Genomic DNA, 23,174 nt, shown 5'->3' with positions numbered 1-23,174 from the left:
GGGAGAGCGCCGTGAGGCGGCGGCGGGAGGGGCAGCAGCCGCGGCCCGGCGCTGCGTGCGTCCCCGCGTGCCGGGGTTTGTGTCAGCGCTTGGCGCGACAAAGGGCAGCCCTGAGGTTTTTATCTCACAGAAAGGTGTAGGCTGACTCAGTTGAATCGTTTTACATAGGAAATTGAGTCATCAATCTTTACTAAAGCTAGATGTTACTATTCCTGGGAAGCAACTAGCAGCCTGTTTTCTAATGCCACGACCTTAATGATAGTCGAAGCCCAGTGACCTTCACCCACCCTGAGCACAATGAGGGTTTGCAACAGTACAGATTGTAACACAACACGAAACCCCACAGCTTGTTCTGGCTCTTTTTGCTTGATCCTTTTTAAAAACAAACAAACAAACAAAAAAGCATTTTACCCTTTCAAGCACTGAAGTTTGCTCTTACACTGACTGAAAATTTACAGAAGGGGCCTCTGCTTGCTCCAAACCAAACAGGACCTGGTTGCCTTAGCAGGCCTTGGGAGATGTCGAATCTCAGATCTAACTTAGTGACCTACACATGCTTCCAGGACTGGAAACATATCCTGGTGGCCAACAGTGATAGCAGCGATTCCTTTATTCTGGGTAACCTTTCTGGTACTCTCCATTAGCTTGACTTACTGTTTTTTCCCATCTCAGTTCCTAATCCTGAATGTACCTGTGGTTTTTATCCCAGCCAATCCAAACCTTCCTAATACACTTATCAGTGCTAACAGAACTCTGTTGCAGAAGTGAAGTTCCTTTTGGGCATCACAGTCAATTTATCTTGGCTATAGTGATTTATAGTTTAATGGCCAAAGTGTACCAGATAAAAGCTTTCGGAATTATGACTGGGTTTTATTCTTGGCTTTCTAGCTTATTGCTGTGTGGATGCACAGTGAAGCGGTATAGTCCCAAACTTTGAGAAGAACAGAGACAAGATATCTATAGAGATTGATACTAAACCATTTTCAGCTCTAACTGTAGCCTGTTTTCTAGCCTGTATCAGTAACTGGGTTCACATGCTGAACTGCAAAAAAAGTATAGGAAATTGATGTGCAAAGAGTTTACTGTTTAATTTAAAGCAATACAGTAATATAAGCTGTAAAAAGTAGTTAGAAAATTCTCTCTTCTTCCCACACAGATGCAGTTAACTTCCTATAAAAGAGGGAGGCTTTAAAAAAAAGTCAAGAAGGACTAATCTAAGAAACAAGTGTGACTTAAAAACATATTTAATATTAAGAACACGTGAAGAGAGGGATAGAATTAACAGAATGTCTAATAAGTATGGACCTTAGAGTAGGAGCTTTGTCTAGGGACTATACAGTGGTAAGACTAACAGGAAGGTAAAACTGAAAGAAGCCACCTTAACAGTGGGGATTCCTTAAAGTCATGGGAAACCATGCAGCAAATGCCAAAGTCAGGGAATGCCTATACTTCCTACACAGTGTCTGTGGCAGCCTACAAAGGCCTAGTAACTTCCTAGTACTCTATAACAAACTAGATATGTTGTTGAAGACCTAAAGCCCACCAAAAGCTGAGAAGAGAGGAGGAGAGCACCACTAACATCCTAGACCTTTGCACAAACCAAATATTTGAATCTACTAGATGATGCTAAGAAGTAGAGCCACCTCTTCTACATGTCATAAGGCCCAACTACAGCTAATGAGAAATGGAAAAATCCTAAGCCAATACAAAAAGAGTAAACTGTGTTCTCAGAGGAAGTGTAAAGCGCATTCAACAAATGTCCTTTCTGTTCAATAATTAATTTCAACAAGTGAAAGTTAGCCTGGAGTTTTAAAATTATTATTATGAATGTGGCTGGAAGTCAAAACATTCTGGTTCACGTCAGGTAATTTTGAGTAACCAGCTGTAGAAGCAAGCTTTTTATTTTTGTGAAAAATAATTTTTTTCTGCATGAACTGTGATAAAAGATTATTTCTGCTATTTGCTTTTTACTGCTTGTGACTCCTACGATAAATTATTCTGTAGTCTCCTTTACACCCTCCAGCCTTGATATCAATGGGAAGTTGTACAAAACTGTATTGGTCAATATGTAATGTAGGCAGAGCTGAGCAAGGTTCTGGGCACGCTGGGAATGAAAGAAAGGGTCTAACTGACCTCATCAGAACATGAAATCAGAATGGCTTGGGTTGGAAGGGACCCCGAGGATAACCACATTCAAGCCCTGCTGTCACAGGCAGGGCCACCAACCTCCAGATCTGGTACCAGACCAGGCTGCCCATGGTCCCCTCCAACCTGGTCTTCAACATGTCCAGGGACAGAGCATCCACAACCTCTCTTGGCAGCCTATTCCAGCACCTCACCATCTCTCTGTGAAAAACTTCCCCCTGACATCCAAACTAAACCTTCCCTGTTTGAGCTTGACACTATTCTCCATTGTCCTATCACTATCTACCCAAGTGGTATGAAATGAGTAATATGGAATGAAGACATCTGTTGTCAGTAACTTTCTACAAAGCTTTTTGGGTATAATTACCGCTCTATTAGTCCTGTTTTCATCAATTAAGAAGCCTGTAGGATGTTCTAGTGCCATCTGCAAAATGTAGGAGGTAGCTGCTATTGCAAGTTCTTTTCTGCAAAGGCCCAAATCTGCTAAGCTGCTTCGTACTAGGCTGAAAGAAAGGGAGAAGTCTGCAGGAGGCAATTAAAGAAACATAGATGGAAAGAGGCCTTCATTCTAGCTGCAGATCACAGCACCTGTTCTGAGGCTTTTCACAGATTCTCCTCTGGATAGGACTCTTGTGGAGGGAGAAGTGAGAGGCCCTGTTGCTCATTAATGGAAACACTGCTGCCTGTGCTCCATGTGAGAACACCCTAATATCATCCTTCAGGCAGAAGCAGACTGGGGCCTTTTTTACCTGGCTGTACTGTTCCCTCGATGGTGTGATTCCCTCTGGCAGAGAGGTGATGGTGAGTAATTGCTGAGGGTGGTGAGGAATTAATGGCAGTGACTTTTTTTTTTTTTTTTTTTTTTTTTTTTACTATTTTTCTTTATTACAGCAAGATCAATAGGAAGGAGTCCATCTGTGGCCTCAAAGTCTCTTGGTTAAAATGAGAGCAGCTCCCTCTTGAGAAACCAATGTGCTGCAGGTATGTCAAAAGAGGTTTTTTTGTTGTTGTTTTTGTTTTTAATTCTAATAAAAAGCCAAACCTAACTGTCAATCTACATTTCTCTCAGGTACAAAACATAAATATCTGGAGATGTTTTTAGATATAATATGATTTGTCCTCCTGCATTGCATGCACTTTGTTGGAGTATCTCCAGGCTGTGGTCTGTATAGACTGCCAAAGTGCAAATCTGTCTGAAACATTGTGTCTCTACTAGTAACACAAAGAAAGAGCTGATGGCTGCTGCTTCCAAGACTGTGTCATGGTAGACCTTTTCAACAACACTGATGGGTCTGGCAATGAAAACCTGCTTTCAAATATGGTCTCCCTTGTGCTGCAACTCTTGCACTGCCACCATTTTGTTAATGCATAACAAAAACAGGCAGTAAAGTCAGCTCTCTGCTCCTTTAAGATTTATTTGATGTTTGCAATGGGCTTTATACCCGATTTGCTGTCACAATAAGCTAAGTAAACTCTTCCAAAAAACATGGTTTGTGCAGTCTCTTGCTATTTTAAGTACAAATCTAAGACATATAAATATTTTGAAAATATTTATAAAACTATCTCTAATACATTTTCCATTTGCATAAATCACCACATTTTTTCAATAGTATAAATTACTGCTTTGTGGATAGAAGGGATTATAAACCCCCCAATCTTGTTTTCATAGCATCAAGAAAGGTATTTGTTTATCACATCCATCTAACAAATTTCTGGTGAAATAATTTATTCATGTAAGAAGAAGTGTAGACGATTATATATTCACAGGAATTTTGACCACATTTTAAAATAAAAACCATATGGGCATATCAGACTGTGGTGTCATGCTGAGTTTTTCCTTCACATGATCTATATAAGAATGAAGGGATAATATAAAGTCTTCAGCGTTAACTGAGGTAGTTATGGTGCCATTTAAAATCACTTGAAACTGCAGTTTCTTTGAAAATGATTTTTGGAGGGCAAGCATTGTAACCTCTCATGAAGAGAGTGCTTCCCTCTGGCACATGAACTGTTATGCTTTTGGCATTTGATTTGAATATATCCTGTGATATTCATGTATGTGCCTCACTTACATGTTAGTTGCATGGGTACTAAGGGCAGGAAGACAGAGCGCTTGGCAAGGGGTGGCAGTGTGTGTGCTGTCTGAACCCTTCAGCTGAGCTGCAGTTTATTCAGGAGACAAGAGGTATGTGTGAAGGCTATTCTAGCCCAAAGGATTAGAGGATGGATGTCACAGATCTGTAGTAAGCTTCATTCAATTTAGGTTTGGAAACTTCATTTAGCTCTAAGTGAAGAAAAAATCTGTGAAATGGATGATTTTATGAAACTGCATTCATGTCTTGCCTGTACTTTGGTCTAAGTTTGTGGATTTGGGGGATCTAATCCTTCTTTGTCCAGTGACTCCAGTACTGAAGAATTTAGCTTCAGCTTTTTTTTTTTTTTCTTCTTTTTTTAAATGGCTTTTTATAAATGTTTGAAGCAATAAATTGCTTACAAGCTGAAGGAGAGCTCAAATATTAAGCAATGGAGTCAGGATTCTGGACTTCAGGAGAGTAGACCTCTTTTTTGAAGGATAAAAAAAACCAGCTGGATGACTAGGCCCAGAAAGCAGTAGTGAATGGAATTAAATCCAGCTGGTGACAAGTCACTAATAGTGTTCCTCAGGGGATGGTACTGGGACTGGCCCTGTTTAGTATCTTTATTGACAATCTGGACAAGGGGACTCAGTGCACCCTCAGTGAGTATGCAAATGGCATCAAGTTGGGAGGAAGTGTCCATCTGCTTAAAGGGAAGAAAGGTCCTACAAAGGGGTCTGGACAGGCAAGAGTCATGGGCTGAGGCCAACTGTATGTGTTTTAACAAGACCAAGTGCTGAGTCCTGCACTCGAATCAAAAACCCCACACATCATGACAGACTTGAAGCAGAGTGGTTGGAAAGCTGCATGGAGAAAAAGGATCTGGGGGTGTTAGTTGTCAGCCAGCTGAATGTGAGCCAGCAGTGTGCCCAGGTGGCTAAGAATGCCAATGGCATCCCATCTTGCATCAGAAATAGTGTATCCAGAAAGACTAGGGGGGTGATTGTCCACCCGTACTCATCTCCGGTGACACCAAACTTTGAGTACTGCGTTCAGCTTTGGGTCCCTCATTACAACAAAGACATTGAGCCCCTGGAGCATGTCCAAAGAAAGGCGATGAAGCTGTTGAAGCACCTAGAGCACAAGTCTTGTGAGCAATGGCTAACAGAACTGGGATTGTTTGGTCTAGAGAAGAGGAGGCCCAGGGAAAACCTTATCACTCTCCATGGCTATCTGAAAGGAAGTTGTAGCAAGGTGGGAGCTGGCCTCTGCTCCTAGGTAACTGCTAGGATGAGAGGCCTAAGATGTGCCAGGGGAGGTTTAGGTTGGATAAAATATTTGATAATTGATAATAATTGGATAAAAAAAATATTCTCAGAAAGGGTAGTGAAGTATTGGAACAAGCTGACCAGGGAGGTGGTGGAACCACCATCACTGAAGGTTTTCAAGAAACATATAGATGTTGCACTGCAGGATATGATTTAGTGGTATGGTGGTGGTGGGTTGATGGTTGAACTAAATGATCTTAGTGGTCTTTCCAACTCTAATGATTCTATGATTCTACATTCCTTGAAAGAATCACTTGGGAAATTGCCCTAATATGGAAAGATGTCTCATTATGGTAAGCTAATTTTTAAGTAAAACATACTGAAGACTTAGAAACAAACTGTCCTATTGTGCTGGAGGACTGGAAAGCAGTAATTTAGAGACTATTCAGAGAAGCTGAGTGTATTCACATCCATGAGACTGATTAGGACTCACCCAATATGCTGCAAAAGCTGATTGATACGATTGAGAGATCATCATTCATCATCCTGTCAAGTAGGTGGGCCTGGGCCCTGACAACTTGAAGAAGTTGACATTACATCCATCTTTAAGAAGAAAAGCACTGGGACCTGCTTGAATCTTCAGTTTTCAGCTTAAACTATAGATAAATGATGAAATAGAATCTCTTGAATTTCATTTCTGAAGATGTGAGGGGCAAGATGGTGATTAATAGCCAGAAGATTTGTCTTACCGGATCACATCTGCCAACTTGTTTGCCATCTTAGGTGAAATGGCTGGCTATAAGGACGATGAGAAAAGCAACGGATTTACTAAATCTTGACTGTTGCAAGCCTTTTAATCTGCCTCAACATTCTTGTCTCTAAGTGGAAGAAATATGAGCTGGACAAGTGGATTTAGTTCAAAATTCAATGGCTCAAACAGTAATATCAATGATTCTGTGCCCAACTTGTGTTTGGTAATGAGTAAAAATAATCTGGGGATCCATACCAAGGCATATACTGTTCAATATCTTCATTAAAGGCCTGGATGATGAGATAGTGAATTTGCAGCTGCTGCTAATCAGGGGAGGAAGGTGGGTGGCACACCAAGCTTCCAATCTGGAGAGATCTTGAGAAGATTCAGAATTGGAACAATAGAAACCTTGTGAACTTTATCAAAGATAAGTGCAAAGTTCTACACTTGGGGTGTAAGAGCACCCATGTTTCAGAACAAGGTGGGGGTCAGCAACCCTGCTAGAAGAACCTTGGTATTACAGTAGATGCCAAATAGGCTTTCACTCAACGAAATATTCTACTTATAAATAAGGTGAATTGAGAACTGAGCAGCTTGAGGGGCATTATGACCAGCAGATCTAGGGAAGTTACACATTTTCTTGACATTGATGAAGCCACAGATGTAATGCTGTACCTGGGTTTGAGACCCTGAGTTCAGGAAGGATGCTCAGAAGTTTTATGCAGTGACATAAAGTCCAGCTGAGGATTACTAATAGTCAGTATGAACTCACAAAGAACGAGGAGAGGTAAGGGACCTGGGATTGCTTAGTTTGGCTAAAAGAAGACTGAAGAGAAGTCTCAGTTGGGCAAAACCCTGACTGATCTTGTCTTGGCAATAGTCCTGCTGTAACCTGGAGACAAGGCTAGAGAACTCTAGGGTTGCTTTCTTACCAGTATTATCTGTTAGTCTTACCTGTGTTCTCATTATTTTAAGGTGAAACATACAAATAATTGAATGCCCAAGATTCAGTATTCATTATGGCATAATGCATTAAATAGAGAACACATTTGGAGGAGAGCTCTGAGAGAGCTCTGAATGTCGTGATTAAAGATTGAAACACATCTTAAACTTTAGATAGCATCCCTTAGTCACTGTAGTATCTGGTCTCTTTTTCTGCAGTGACAACAGTGAGTGCTACCATACTGCTATGGTTTGAGGGGTGAGGTACTTACATCACTCCAAAAGTAAGGCCTCCTATTTGTTTCCATTGAAATGACTGGAAATACAAAGAGCACAATAGCACTATTGGATAGAGCAATTTCTCAGCTATGAAACACTATTTTTTAACAGTCATCACCATAACTATGCATTTTCACCAGCAACGAGCAAGAGCCTGCATGCCACGCTCTTTAAAATCTGCACCATGCAGGCAACCTACTGCTTCACAGCTGCTATGAAAACGTTGTCAGGAGAATGTTGGCCATGCAGTCCATCTTCCATCAGCCTGATGAAACAGAAGTCAGAAGGCTCCAAACCCGGTTTACATGGTGGGCATGGTGGGACAGTCCAACCAAGATTAGCAGTGTGCTCCACAGTCTTCAAACTGGTATGGTGCCTGGCATTATCATGCTGCAAGAGAAAGGTTGCCTTCTTCTCTGGCCTGACTCTGGAAGTTCAAGCCTTCAGCTTACTCAGCTAGTGCAAATACTGAAATAAGACCTTTTCAGTAGAAATAAATTCCTTTTTGGGTGAAAGCAGTTGTATTCTTATTTTTAAAATGTTATATTAATGATGATATTTTTATTGATAAGTGAATTCCATGACAAGTAGAAAGGAATCTTTCCACGGAGGACAATCCCAAAGAAAATAATAATACAACAATCAGTTAGAAATATAACAGAAGATGACCAAACCATAAGATCAGAATATAGAAGTTAAAGACAAGTAAGACTTTCATAGATGAATGAGCAAGCGTTAGTAAGGAGCCGAAACACACAAAACGATAGCAAAGGATTGATCTAGATACTGTAACTCAAAAGGATAAAACTTCACCTAATACAGTTTGTCAACAGGTTCGCTAAATATGATGCCTGTGATCACAGATCTCCTGCTGTTCCCTTTTCTGCCAGCACTGGTTCACAGCCTCTCCCTTTTCAAGGTACAAAGGCTCGTGCTCCTCTTTAAACCCTAGGCTGCTGTTCTTCTCACTTGTGAATTTCTCTTCAGTCCCTGACATCTTTCTCAGAATGATTATTTCACTCTGGGAAGAAAATAAGAACCACATTCCTTTCCAGCCTAAAGCCCTTTTTGTAGGGCTGCAAAAACTGCGCTTTCCTGTTTATCATGTCTTCGAATGGTTCCATACAGTGGCTGCTTATCAACTTTCATCCCCACTCTCATTTTCTGCTGCTTACTGTGGCATGAATTACTGTTTCACATTGTCTTTTCAAGCCCTCTTTCATGCCTTTTGAACAGTCAAGATGTTACACGAGGATGATCTTTTGCTCAAATATTTTATTAGTCAAGAACTGTATACGTGACTTAAAACTGTTCATGAAGCTGAGTCAATGCCTGCCTACCAATACTTGAAAAGTTTTAAAAAGGTAAAATACTGTGAACATTTTGATATGTTTTAAATGAAAAGTTTGATTTCATCATTGCAAAATAACTGTGCAAATAAAGTCAATTACCGTTGAGAATGAGCTGACTTCATTCTGGGCTCAATAAGAAAATCATTTTGAAGAGAAGCTATAGAAGGTTTTTTTTTTTTTTTTACATAATAAAACAGAAGAGAATGTTTGATAAACCAAAGCAAACGCTTTCTCTCCTAATCCAAGAAGCAGCCGCCTTCAAGAGAGGAAAGATTGATTTTGGAAGCACTGATGCATCATGTGATTGTGAGCATTGCTCTCAGTTATTTATTCCAGAATTACCTAAGGAATTGCAGCTGTGTCCTTTATGCATGCAGCTTAAATCAAATCTTTTGTTTCTATTTTATCTTCCTATTTTTTTTGTATTTTTTTCTGCTGGATATGAAAACAGTGGAAGCCTTAGGCTTTCTGAACAAATCCCAGAAGGGAGTTAATAGAGCTGAAAAAGCAGCTGGTTGTGAAGGCTGTCACAAACTGTGATTTTATATGAGGGCTGTTATAAAAGGTAATGCCTCCTATTTTGTTACATCGGCCCACAACATCAGAGGCAGATGGTGGTGGTATGGCAGAAGAGGCTGAACCATCCCACCAATATCCTGTTACATGTTGTTGCCACGCAACACATGGCAGCAGAGGGGCAGTCTGACACAAATGTTGTCTGACGTGGAAGTGTGCTCAAAGCAAAGGTGCATTATTGAATTCCTCCACGTGGAAAAACTTGCATGCACTGACATTCATCAGTGCATGTTGAACGTTTCTGGAGAAAAAACAGTGGATGTGAGCAGAGTGAGGCAGTGGGTGGTACATTTCATCAGTGGCAACAGTGGGGCACCTACTCTGGTGCAGATTTGGACAAGTGCAGTGCACAGGTTGTTGTTCATCACTGGTGAAAATGCATAATTAATGAGTGGTGGCTATGTTGAAAAATGGTGTTTCGTAGCTCAGAATTTGCTCTGTGAAATAGTGTCATTGTGCTCTGCATAGCTGTTGTTGTTTCCTTGGAAATAAACAGGAGGCATTACTTTCGGAGCGATATACATAGCTGCCACTTTATTTTTGAACATCTAGTGTTTTCCTCTTCAATGCTTTTCTCCCACTGAAAGGTTTTAATTACATGATGAACTCTTTCAGAGTCCTTGAATAGATAGTAAGAGGAAGACTATTAGTGCTAGTATTTAGCTTCAGAACATCTACTTTTCTGAAACTTTGAATATCAATCTGTAATAAAATTCATTTACCACAGTTTTCAGAAGTTCATGTGTTACTCTCACTGTCCATTTACTTGACCTGTCATTTACTGTCACTTCTAAAGAGTCTTGGCCTCAAGGCATTTGTCAGTGCACTGAGCTGAGAAATAGCATGAACAGTACTTTCAAAGTGTGCTTTTGGCAAGATGATTTATTGTTTGTTAGGATGGAATTTCAAGATACACTATCTCTGCTTATCATCCTTTCAGATACACTCTGCCCAAAGGGGACAAATCAAAGCAATTCCAATGTTTGTATTCCAACTGGCATCTATTTGTGTAATCTCACAGTTCCCTAATGATTAAGTTATGGGGGGAAGTTAAGCTATTTAGATCAGAACAGAATGTTTCTCCTTTAACATGGCAGATATGAAAGATAGCTTTTGAAGGGGCATTATAAAAGCCAGTGAAACAGAAGAACCAATTAAGTGGATGCAATTGAAGTGAGGCTTTTCCTGTCCATCAGGTGGGGCATGCTCCAGCAGAAGGCTGAACTTTGCTTTGGTATCCTTTCACAATGAAGGCACTGGTTTTTTGTTTGTTTGAATACTACAATTTTTGTATCACCCAGAGGTAATGATATACCTAGCAATTTAAGGAGAAATTTTCACTACACCAGGTCCCCAGGAGAGTGAATGACATTCAGATACAGAGTTCAGAAGAGTGAAAAACACGTAACGTAGTCCCTGTCTTTATGCCCAGGTACTCTGCTCACAAAGAAGCAAAGGTGCTTTTGATATGCTCCTAGTGGTACCAGGCAAAATACTCACAGGTAGGCCAATAGCCACATAGAGGAAAAAAAAGAATAAAATTCATTCAGCTGGTAAGGGGCTCTCTGGATATACAGAGCTCCTTCCAAGGATGCAACCCAGGCTGAAAAGATACTCACCTTTCTGTGACTGGCCTATATATGAACAGAAGGTGGCTCCACCCTGGGCCTACCTCTTCTGGTCACCTGGAGAGCACAGGTGCAAACAATGTGCCTGTGCTCCCTGGTCCAGCCACGTCCCTTCAGCAGGTGCTCAATCACCAGTTCAAGCCATGACCCAACAGTTCCCCTACACCATGACTGCTAGTCTGATCCACCTGTAGGGCCCCAAGGCCAGGGATTAAATAGCAATTAAGCATTGCTGCAAGAATGGATTTTTACTTAGAATACCCTAGAAGATAGCATCTGGTATGTTTTGCTTTGTTTCTCTTTATTTTGTATGATAGCTGGAAGTCATTTGGTGCATATTGATTTATAGTGTAGCCCATAATCAGAAGTTTCAGCCTGAATACTACTGAAAAGTGAAAGTATAGGTTCAGCTGACAGTGTCCTTCAGTCACTGCTGTGATTGTTTTAAATGCTTGTTCCCTTATTTTAAAGTTAAGATGAGAAGAACTTGTTTTCAAGACAGAAATTCTTCACAAAAACTTGTGCAACCGATAAAATAATGTTCTGACCATTTCCATTATGATTAAGGCTATTTATCTTAGCCTTGAATAAGACACAGCTTCCCAAAAACTCTACTGGGAATTATTAGTAAATATGGTATAGGATGAACACTATCTATACTTGTTCTAACTATAAAATGAATAGAGGAGGCTTTATTTTTAATTTTATTTTTATATAAAGTAATTGAATAAATATAGCACATATTCAATGTGAAACCTTTGGTGATACTGAATACAACTCAGCAAGGTTCTTGGATATCAGATGCTCTTCTGGACTGTTCTGTGAAAGCGAAATCCACAGGTTCATAAGAGAGAGATTTTTTCTTTGGGTTTCACTGCATTTCAGTTCAGTCCTTTGAGTGGCTGTAATGTGGACTGGGACTGCAGTGTCATAGCTTCGGCTCTGCTGTGTTTTACTTGTCCGTAAGACGAAGTTTCACAGTGTTGGTTTGTTTGCTGTATGTGTTGCAATATGCCTCGTTTAAGATAGAGAAGACTTCATCTGAATAACTGCGCAGCAATATGGCAGCTGAATTTCAGTGTTAATGAGTGCAGTTAATGTTTTTGGTTTGAAAAAGATAGAATTTTTTTGATTATCTGAATAATTTGTTATGACTCAAGGAAAAGAGATCTGGAGTTACCATGGCTAGTACTCAAAAAAATAAAAATAAAAATAAAAATCAATGTAATGATTTGAAAAGGTCAGAAAAGCCTCACATCAGATTTTTAGGGAAGAGATAGAAAACAAAACAAAGCCATCATTATGCCACGGAATAAATAAATTATGCATTCATGGGAATAGTCCGTGCGGTTCAATCATTAATGATAAAAAATCGGGCACTAGGAGTCTACCATGATTCCTCTCTGGGCATCTCCTCACCTTTATATTCACACCATTTTCAGATGCTTGTTTAGAGACACCCACCTGGAAAGTGCTAATATGACCAGCAGAGTCAACGTGCATTTGGAATGCTACATGAACCTTCACCATTTTGTGGAAGAAAAACAGTTCTGTAGAGACACAGAAGCAGAATGGAAATTGGCTACCTTTGCTGCAGGAGCCTGGCTGTCTGATTTCAGACCAGCAGGTCATTTGGTCTGGCTACTGCCATGTAACTTCAAAAAACTTACTCTTTTTTTTCATTCTTTCATTTAGTTGTTCATTTAGCCTCTATGTAGAAAGTAAAAATCTCTTGATAATAAGCTGAGAGATGTATTCGAATGGTCATCAACTGGCAACTGAAATACAAGTTTCTAGAAATATTGAATACTTGAGTCAAATGGCATATTAATTAGATAGAAAAAGTCACAGAAATGTTTCTGGCATAGAGTATCTAACCTTATATTTACGGCACAGACATGCGCTACTGCCAGGAAAGTAACCTGAAGAACTGCACACAGAATGACAGAATGTTTGCACTACAGCACATCCCTACATCCCTACACATCTCTGCACCATGGCTATGCTTCTCTGGGTCACTGTTGACCTGGGCTGCAGTACTGGCAACAGATCTCTTGGATTTTAACATGTTTATCCTTTTTTTTTTTTTTTTTTTAATTGCATAGAAAAAGCATAAATGCATCCTTAGTCACATGTACCCTGCTTCTTTATTGAATCTTTTTTTTCACTTTTAAAAGACTTTAAATGCCTGTAAATCGATACTGTCTGGTAATGTTTCCATTATTCAACTTCTCTGCCTTCTCTTGGAAGTTAATTTTTTTTTGGAAGAGCGTGCATTATAATATTCCAGTATTCAGGGGGTATCAGAGGATATTTATATGGTGGAAATATGAAGTTACTATGGCTAGGAAAAGTGAAGCGGCTGCCTGCAAAATGTATGTGGTACCACACTGTGCACAGAAGGAAGGGAAGCAGTCTCAGGGGTATAGTGCAGACAAGTAGGTCTTTGGGACCAAGACTGCTGTAGTATTTGTTTATGATTCTGTTTTACACCTTATATAGGATTTTGCAAAGGCACTTTCTAATTCTTAACTGGCAGCTTGTATAGGCTTTGACTCATCTTGATTTATGCATTTGTTTTATCCAATATGTAATTTGTGTTGTGTTGTCTGCTACCCATTAATTACTAGGAAATGACATCTTACCAGAAGATATCATCATAAAACACAAAATCATTCATCAAACTAAGTTATATGGGTCCCCAAGAGTCAAAACCTAGAAATCCTGAGATTTATAGCTAAATGGATAGAAAGCAAAGATAAAGCCTTTTGTCGATAGGGACCCATAAAATTAGGCAGAGCAGAGTATACTCCCTGCACTTGAGGGAAAGTCTCTTCCTCCCAGGCACCACGACTCTGTTGAAATATTATGCTACGAACAAAACAGCTAAGTTAAGAGAACATATCTGGTGGGTAAGGCTATGGTGACAGAGCTGCATGGTGCCCCCAGCCATGTCACAGTGCTGCCAATCAGTCCAGCAGCCACATCTGCAGGGCTGTGATGGCAGGAGGAGCTACTCTTTGCATGTGTAAAGTGATCACAAATGCAAAGTATTCTGAAAGACCAGGTACAAGCCTTTCAAACTGCATCCAGTCAACAGAAACTTCCAAACTTTATCTCATTTTCATTCTCCTTCCCTAAATTGCCAGTAACTCCATCCCTGGAGGCATTCAAGGCCAGGCTGGATGTGACTCTGGACAGCCTGGTCTAATGGTTGGCGACCCTGCATGTAGCAGGGGGGTTGAAACTCGATGATCATTGTGGTCCTTTTCAACCCAGGCCACTCCATGATTCTATGATTCTATGATCTCTGACTGGCCTGTAGTACAGACTAATGTCAGTGCAGCATATTGACAACATGGTAAAAGAAATTCCATGAAAAAAAGAAAGGATTTTTTTTATAATCGTATCAGGATTTAAACAATGTACAGTAAATAAGACGTGAGTCCCCCACTCTGCAATGAAATGAAATGACAAAGTCATAGGTCTTAAGTCCGGAGATGAGAGTTTACCATGACCCCCAGTGCAGCACATGCTGATTCTTCCTTGAATTACTTTTTAACTAGAGCACCTCTTTTAAAAAGATGGAAAATCTCAGTTCAAATATTGGCAATTTGGACAGGCAATCATTATTTTTGTGAAATTATTGAAGTGGTTAATTTTCATAATACTAATGCATATGTTTTCTATTTCTGAATGTCTCTACTTGCAACCTGTAAATGCTTCATCTTGTTATGTTTTGTGCTTTTCAGGCTGAAGAGCCCAGAATTATTGAATTTCTATTCCCCCTGAAGGCAATTAGAAACTATGATCAAGGCACACTTTAGCCTTTTTATGGAGGTAAAAAGACAGAACTTCAGTGTTCCACTAAGACATGCTTTCCTGTCCTTTTTAATCTTTCTCCTGGTTCATCTCTGAACCAAGCGATCCAATTTATTCTTCCTTGAGCTGTGGGCTAGGTCTGCACTCAGCATCTCATTTGAAAACTTACCGAGTTCCATAACCTTTCTAACCCTTTTCAATGTTATTTTGCTCATTTGTCTCAGGACCGAATTTTTTATTTTGCTGTTTTTTCCTTTACATCCTACACAAGGAATTGGTCTCCAGCTGACTGACATGATGGCCCAATACTTTTCCCAAGATAAAATCTCCTTATGTGCATAATTCCTGCTTTTTTTTTTTTTAAATTACAATTATCCCTATCGATTCACATATCATTTACTTGCAGCTGCTTATAAACTCATTTGTTTCAGTGCACCCTCTTTGTATGTTCCGGTTAACTTTAATCTGTAAGGATTCTCTGATTTCTTCCAGATTGTTAATCAAAATATAAAGGCCAAAAACTGACCTGAATGTGGCCTTTATGAGTACATGCCCTTAATGAGGCCTTACTGTTTACACATTTATTTTGTGACCTGTCAACACCTTTTTAAAATTCATTTTCTGTGTACCACACTGCTTTTGTTTTAATTACCAGAATTTTGGATAGGGCCAAGTTTAAAATATTTGGACTATTCCATATCATCCCTGTTCCCTCTCTCAGTCACTGAACAAATGCCCATTAATTGTGCACTGGGAGAAGGATGCATCTTTTAGGAAAAAAAAGAAGGGGTGCTTTAATTAAAGGTTATATCACCATGCATATATGTAAGATGGGCAAATTAAACATGCTCAAGCCGTCATGATCCCCACACACCTAAATTTTTGGGTGCGTCTGTGTGCATGTGCATGCATATGTTGCTATACTCACAAACCATGAGGAGTCATCTCACTAGCTCAAAATATTTACAGCTGAGCTAGCCATGCAGCCTGCAAATTTACCTGTTTGATGAAAATAAGCATTTCTGGTATATCACTCATTCATTTGAATGTAAATGTATAAAATGGACTGCATGTATTGCATTCCCTAAAGGCATATTTCTTGCTACTTGCTAGAGAGGGACTGCACAACAAACCCATGTTGTGAGATAGCCAAGGTAAGATGAGATGAATCCCTAAGAGAGCTCATGGACTTCCATTCTTATTTTTGGTTTTCCGTTTTGTTAAGTCTAGAAAATAAATTCAGTTTTATGGAAACTAAAAAAGAATTCTGATTGTTTTGCTTTACTGAACAGCACTTTATTTGTTGATCCACCAGTTGCTTTCTTTACCAACTCGACCAGCTATTTAATCATGATAAAATTTAGCCACAAAATAAGGTTGTTTCTGTTAACCTCCTTGGCATATGTCACATGGGGAGCAGTACTGGGAGAACTCGATTTGAATGTTAAGAAATATTGGCCAAAGAAAAGAATGATCAGGTTAAAAGAAACCTTAGGAGCAAATTCCAAAGGTCATATGTTATCTTATAAAAATAACTCATTATGATAGCCCATAAAAATTCTTTGTTGAAATTAAAAAAAAAGAAAAAAAAGAGACAGAAAGGAATTTGAAAATGTCTCCCTCTGTCTTACTTGGGGGGACAATTTCCTTTTTCTAAGTAGGGTTCCTGTTTTCAGTAGCTTGATTAAGGAACAATATCTCATTTGGTGAAGTGATCCAAATGACAACATTTGCATATGAATGCTGGATAATATGCCATAGAAACTGATTAAGCCTCATTTCTCTCACATGTCTAAAGACTAATGCTAAAAGAAGTTAATACATTAAGATTTTGAAGAGAAAATGGTGTTGAAAAGAACTTTTAGAACTTTATCTAAAACTTTTTGAACTATATGGATTTTTTTTCTTAATTCAAATATAGCAGACAGGTTCTTCATCTCAACTACTGATACTTTACACATGCGTAGAACTAACAGTTTTCTAATCAGAGTATAAATAATATGAAAAAGATAACAAAGTTTTTGATGGTGAGGTCTGTGAACAGATCTCAGACTTTTCCATTCCTTTGTTTAGATAAGGTGGTTAGTAGTAGTGAGGGTACTTGCTTTCTACAAGCTTTTAAATACAAGAGAAAACAAGTTATAATTTTCAAGCTTTGACAAGGAATGCTGAGGAGTTAAATTAGATGACTGATGCAACCATCATTTGATTCTAATTTAAACTCAATATTTTGCTTATGCTAGAATTGTTACAGCAGCTTACTCAAAGATGTGCAGAGTGCTAAGTGCTATATGCCATCAGAATACTCCCTGAGCTCGCTACTTGGAAATTCTCTCAACAGAAGGCTTTTGAAGAAAGAGCTTGAATAAGGTCAAAATAGAAACACCTTTATCTCTGCATGCTCCATGTCGATGACAACATGCCTTCGCCGAAGAGAGTAGCTTCTCCATGACCTTTTGGACTCTTCTAATGCCTGATCTGATAAAAAAGATCTGGCAGCCAGGGGTGAAATGAACTTGAGCTGAGGTCAAAAAGTGAATCTCATCACTCTTGAATACTCAAGCAGCAAAGGTATATACCTTGGCATTAGTCCCTTTCTCTGGAGGAACCGAAATCTTGCATGCAAACATCTAATGCGTAGAAAATTTGGATACAGTCAAAATGGAGCTGCTCATTAATTCTGAAATGTTCTCATGTTCTACTGCAGATTATCTTTCCATCACAGCACAAGTCTACCATGTGTAGTACTTCAGTGCTGAGATGCACTGATCTCATCAATGTTCTCCTACAGAAGTTAATAAGCCTGTGAGGAAAGTTTATTTACATTTTAACTAATCCATGTCTAGCCACTGTTGATACAGTAAAGAAGAAAGTGCCTCAAATATCTTCAAGAAAAACAGTAGTTGTTTTGTGAAATGGAAAGCGCTAATGATGTTGATAGCTGCAACACGGTTATTTTGAGCATTACAGTGTACGTTATTTATGTTTCTATTCAGCTTCTGCAAATTGCAAGTGCTATGATGGTGTTGGAGTTTTCAGTTTTATTTACTTTTGAAGAATTTGGGTGCTTTACATTCTATTAAACCTGAGCTAGTCACTTTTTTATAAAACAGTGTGTGCTATTTTAATGTAACAGGGATTTATGTGTAACAAATATCTTTTCTAATGCCTTAAAAGCTAGCAAGGATAGAAATAAATGTATTTTATGAACATTCCTTTCATTTTAAAGTGTTGCTCAACCAAGACAATTTATAACATAAATGAGGATTTGATCTTGTGTGCCAGCAGCTGTCAAAAAGTAGGAAGTTCTTACCTCAATTACCGTGTTATAAAAGGGCATTGCTCACCCAAGCACTCATCTTTTTTGAAAATCTCCAGGTGCTCTTCTGGTCACGAACAAATCTACAGATCTACCACTGAAGTTGGGCAACCAATTCAAGACCACTGTTTCTACACAGCAGCCTTTTGGGGAGTTAGATTTCTATGGCCTATGAGCTGCAGAGATGAACAGAGCAAAGCCCTGTTGTACTGCATCAGCTACTTTGTTCTACAAGACAGCACTCACACTTAGACCACCTTGTTGTAGCTGTGTTTGCAGATGACACAAGCAAGCACTCTGAGCAGACTTCCCCTCCTTTCTCAGTCCTGTGAGCAGGATGGCAGGGGAGAAGAAAATGCAGATGAAGCTATTAATGTATGTCTATAATTAGGAGTTTTGGAAATGCAGCTGATGTGCTGCGATTTGCCACATGACGGAACACACTCTGTATCTGTATTTCCTGTTACCAGCTTAGTTCTGACTATGCCATCTCCTACGACAACATATTTTTAGCTCATTTTGTAATCTGAAGATCGTTCTGGATTAAACATTAAAAGTCAATGTAAGAAAGACCTACAGTAGGAATATTTTTATAGTAATTTTCCATCATAAAAAGGTCTCGGTAATAGTGATGCCTGATCTACCTCAGAAATCCCTGTGAACATAAAATAATTAACAAATTAATTAAAACTGATAATCTCCCTTTGAATGGAGTTGCAATCAAGCAAAGGGAGACATGGAAAACATTCCATAAAATCTATCAAAGCAATGTTCAGTTTGAGATTCATACCCCTCAGCGTAGGAGGTGCCACAGCTCCCAGTCAGCAGCCAGCAGCTGGTAGTCAGCCAGTCCATGAAGAAGCCACTGGTGTCCTCTCATGGGCATTTAGCATCCCTAGCAAGGCATGAATGTGCCTGACTGTCCACCAGCAGCTGCTCTTGGCATCATAAGTCTTGTGTGGGTCAGGCCTTAGGCTTGCTGGGCTTTGACATGTCTCAGCCCCTTGCAATGGGCATCTCTCATAGTTTTATAATTTTGTTATCGGTATTCCACATCATAACATCATGTACAGCAGGGGTAATCGAAGAGTTGATACTCCAGTTCCGTGGACTAATAACTTTCTGGATACCTGGTTCTCAGAAGAGAAGAAGCGCTATGTATCCCAGGGTACTTCATGTTCAGAGAGGAAGATAAGCCACGGGAGAAGTCACAGGATCTGGCTCTCTGGCTCTCTCTCTCGCTCACTGCCTGGCAGCGTGTGGGTGTGCTCCCCAGCCATGCACCTTCAGTTCCAAGTAGGCCTTTCGGTTTCAGACACTCTCTCTCTTATTTTATTTGATTTATTAGCCTCCATTTCAATTAGATTGCATTATACTGTGTTATCTTGCATTCTGATATCATATTTATTAATATTAAGATTTCCTCCTTAGATCGTTGCCACTGTTCTGTTTTTGGGCCCAGCTCCCATCTCCCCACCTTTTCCCTTCCCATTTTTGGGGCTAGGGGCCTACAGGCCTGCTGCCCCCTGTCACAGGCACAGATTGATCTAGATAACTCCGTGACAGCATCTCAAAGAAACACAGAGGTATCTTTTTCTTGATAGCAGTCAGGCCCCAGGGCTGAATCACCCTCTGGCTGCTGCTACTTCCTTCAGGGGAATACAGGCTGTTTAGACAACTGGAAGTTTACATTTACTTGTGTATGCCATAATTGGAGGCAAATCATGCCTCTGGGCTCCCACAGTGTGATCGAAATAAATAAGAAGTAACCTCAGTGAAGTCAGTTTCAAAATAGTCTACATTTTCTCCTCTACTTAGATCTCTCTACTTAAATTTAAGCCCAAATTTGAGGAATCTGCCAGTCATCGTTAAGTTATTATTCATTATCATAATGATTCTGCTGGAAAATATGCCTGGGAGAGACAAGACTGTCCCCCATTTCTCCAAAATACTGCCTTGTATTGTAACTATGGCTGGAGAACCACATACATCTCTGTGCTGGGAGCAGTGAGTGTATGTGCATTGCAATGGCTGGATCATGATCCCACTGAAGTCAGCAGGAGTTAATCTAGGGATTTAAACTAAACTGAATGGAAGAGCATGAATTAAGACCTACCTTATCGCCCTAAAATGACTGACAGCAATGATGCAGTGTATTTCTCCGAAGTCTGAGAAGCGGTGAGCATCCAGAAATCTATTGTGTTTAACAAAATGCAACGTTTTCTACATGTTCCTGAAAATCTGAGGTTAGAGGTGAACTAGTAGTGAGTACCAGGAGATCACACACATTCCGTATGTACTTTTTGAAACTCCTCTTGTACACTTTTCTATAACTCCTCTAACTGCAGCTCTAATCAAATGAGAATATTTTGCCAAGGCTTCTGAAATTAGCATATATACATAGAAAAAATGGAAAAGACTGTTTGTCATGGATAGATAGCAAAGAAATGAGGAGGTTGCACAACGGAAATAGACGTGTATTTCTGTGTGCTATCTTTTCATGACCCTTCTTTCTCTTTCTCCACTTTCTTCTCTCCTCCCCTCACTGTTAAGGAAAGCAATTTGAACAAGCAATAGCAGGGATTTGCAGCCTGTCATGGCTAATGAAGGAACTTGGAGTAAGTTTGTCCAGTTTTTTCCAACTACATCAGGTGGCTGTGAAAGAAATGTAATGTCTCTACCTGCAAAACCTGCTTAAATGGTGAGAAGTGATTAAAAAAACCAAGCAACTTAGTGTACTGTATGAATAAAAAATGCACTGTGGTAAGACTGGAACTCAATTATATTTGTGTTTACTATGCTCTGCCTTTCATCAAAGCTACTGTGGCATTTCGGGTATGCCACCCCACCTCATAAAAGTCCTTGCAGTGTCTCCACTGTCTGCCGCCTTGCATCCTTTTCTTCCAGAGACAAAATTACCTGAGCAAAGCAATGGAAGCTCTGGGAAGCTTCAAGAGTGGCACAGAATCGGAAAAAGACATAACGATTTGCTGATTTTCTTATTTGCAACTTTTCACCTGAACAAGTCTGGTAGTGCACTGAGCAGAATTACACTTCACTCTGGGGTGATGATTTCTTTCTTTGTTGGAAGGGCTATGAGAGCATACCTGCACACCTAAGGTCTCCATGTGAGTCAGCGTCAATCAGTTTCAAAAAGCATTACATAAATTTTGATGGTGTAACGAAAAAGACAAATAGTCTGTATTTAAAGCAGTAAGTTTTGGGGCTCAGGAAACTAAAATAGTAATGTATGGCTTATTTTAACTGCATTATGGCAGAAGTTAGCTATGAAATAAATGCTTGCTCACCACCATCGAAATGAGCCTTCAGCACCCCTGTGCCCTGTGCTTCCTGGCTGTTCTGAGAAGTGGAGGGGCCTCCAAACAGCTGCTCCATAATGAAGGAAATATGATAATTTGAAAATATGATAATTTGAAAATATGATAATGAAGGAAAATTGACTGCATGAAACTTGACACTGAGTTGAGTATGTCACCATATTAGATGTGCAATTAGCTGCTTGTAGACAACTGAACTGTTATATTAGCCAGGACAAAATGCAAACAGGATGTGACCTGCACAGTATTTTCCCCTTCCTTCTCAGAGTGACACTGCTTTTGAGATGGGGAACAAAAGTAAAGAGTTTGATCCAAACTTTCTTATTTACAAAACTCTGGGGATTCTGCCTGGGAAAGCAGCCTGGTGTCTGCCTTGAAATACTCGGTGGCTTACTCAAAGGCTTCTACTACTACAAGCTGCTATCTGCATCCTGGTATCAGGCCCTCTCAGCTGTTGGAGAAATAGATAATGCAGACATGAATGACACACTGTCCCTTTCAATAAAAAAAGTCATACCTGCCTTCAGAAAACAAATACTGATCCTTATGGTATAGCCAAGAGGTCAGAGAATAATACACAGTAGAGTAATGGTGGTCTGGGGACACAATAGAAATGTAGTGATTCACAGATGCAGCTTTCCTTAAGAACAAACCAGAACACTGTATAGATTTTCTCATCTTTTTAAAATAGTTCTGTTGAGTTTCATTATTCCCAGGGCAGTAGAAAGTGTGCATTCTGAAATTCAATAGTGAATAAAAGCAGGAAAGTTGAGGCTATAATTCTGTGATCTAGTTGCACTTTGGCATCTCATTATGCGGTTCAAAACTGTTCAAAGAAAAGCGATGCATACAAAATTGTGTACCAAGAAAACAAAGAAGAAAAAAAAAAGGAACAAAAAGTAAACAAAGAAACAAACATCCTGAGAGAAACAGTGTAGAATCTTATGTAGAATACAGAAGTATTAAGTATCATACACTGCTGCCATCACTTCCACAACTCATCTTTATGTGAGTCATGAGTTTAATTAGGGAATGAAGTGGGAGAAGTCCTGTCATGCAACACGTTTGACTTCTTGCTTGAAGCATGGACCACCTGCTCTCATACAATTCAGAATTCAGTCTCCAGTTCTCTGCTTGGCAGCGATTCCCTTTTTTCCTCATCACGTATGGTGCTGCACAGTCCATAATACTCGCTTCACTTTGATACACCAACAGTTGCAGTTCACAAGGAAACTTGACCAAAAGTTGACACTGAATTCCATAAGATTTTAATTATCATAGATCTGGTCTTGGCTAACATTCATAATGAAAGGACTGCTGGTAGAGGCTGACTCTACTTGCTTTACCGTTAGCATCGTCTGTACAGAGCACAGCCTGGAGAGTGGGCAAGGGCACAGCTGGCCTGCAGTGCAGCGCCCTTTTCCCTTGCCCTCAGCATTAAGCTAGCCCTGATGTAATTTTCAGAAAGACACAAGAAAACAGAGCCTTGGGCAAGATTTAAAGGTGTAAGTTAGAGGAGCACAGCAGTTGCCTTCTATATAGTAAGGGTAATATGTGAAAGCTGCATAGGGGATGAAGTTAATGAACATTTTGCCATTGTAAAGGAAGGTTCGGTTCCCATGGCTCATTTGTCATTTTAAACGCAGGCAAATCTAAGACTAGTCAGATTTCAATAAAAT

General features: G+C 39.7%; 1 long non-coding RNA gene across 3 annotated transcripts; it reads left to right on the top strand.

Moving 5' to 3' along the window:
• The first annotated feature begins 5 nt into the window (after positions 1-5).
• LOC121109402 lies at positions 6-21,507 on the top strand. Of its 3 annotated transcripts, XR_006931342.1 has the most exons (4): positions 6-2,946; positions 3,037-3,126; positions 14,769-14,856; positions 17,183-21,507. It is a non-coding gene; the product is annotated as an uncharacterized LOC121109402 (long non-coding RNA). The 3 variants fall into 3 exon arrangements; XR_006931345.1 differs by lacking the exon at positions 17,183-21,507 and having other exon boundaries at positions 14,769-15,002; XR_005847869.2 differs by lacking the exons at positions 14,769-14,856; positions 17,183-21,507 and adding an exon at positions 3,215-3,632.
• Positions 21,508-23,174: the final 1,667 nt, after the last annotated feature.

The sequence above is a fragment of the Gallus gallus genome, chromosome 1 (genome assembly GCF_016699485.2).
Source record: "Gallus gallus isolate bGalGal1 chromosome 1, bGalGal1.mat.broiler.GRCg7b, whole genome shotgun sequence".
NCBI classification, from domain to species: Eukaryota; Metazoa; Chordata; class Aves; order Galliformes; family Phasianidae; genus Gallus; species Gallus gallus.
Note: the sequence above shows the minus strand (reverse complement) of the source record. Positions and strands in the feature narration are given on the sequence as shown.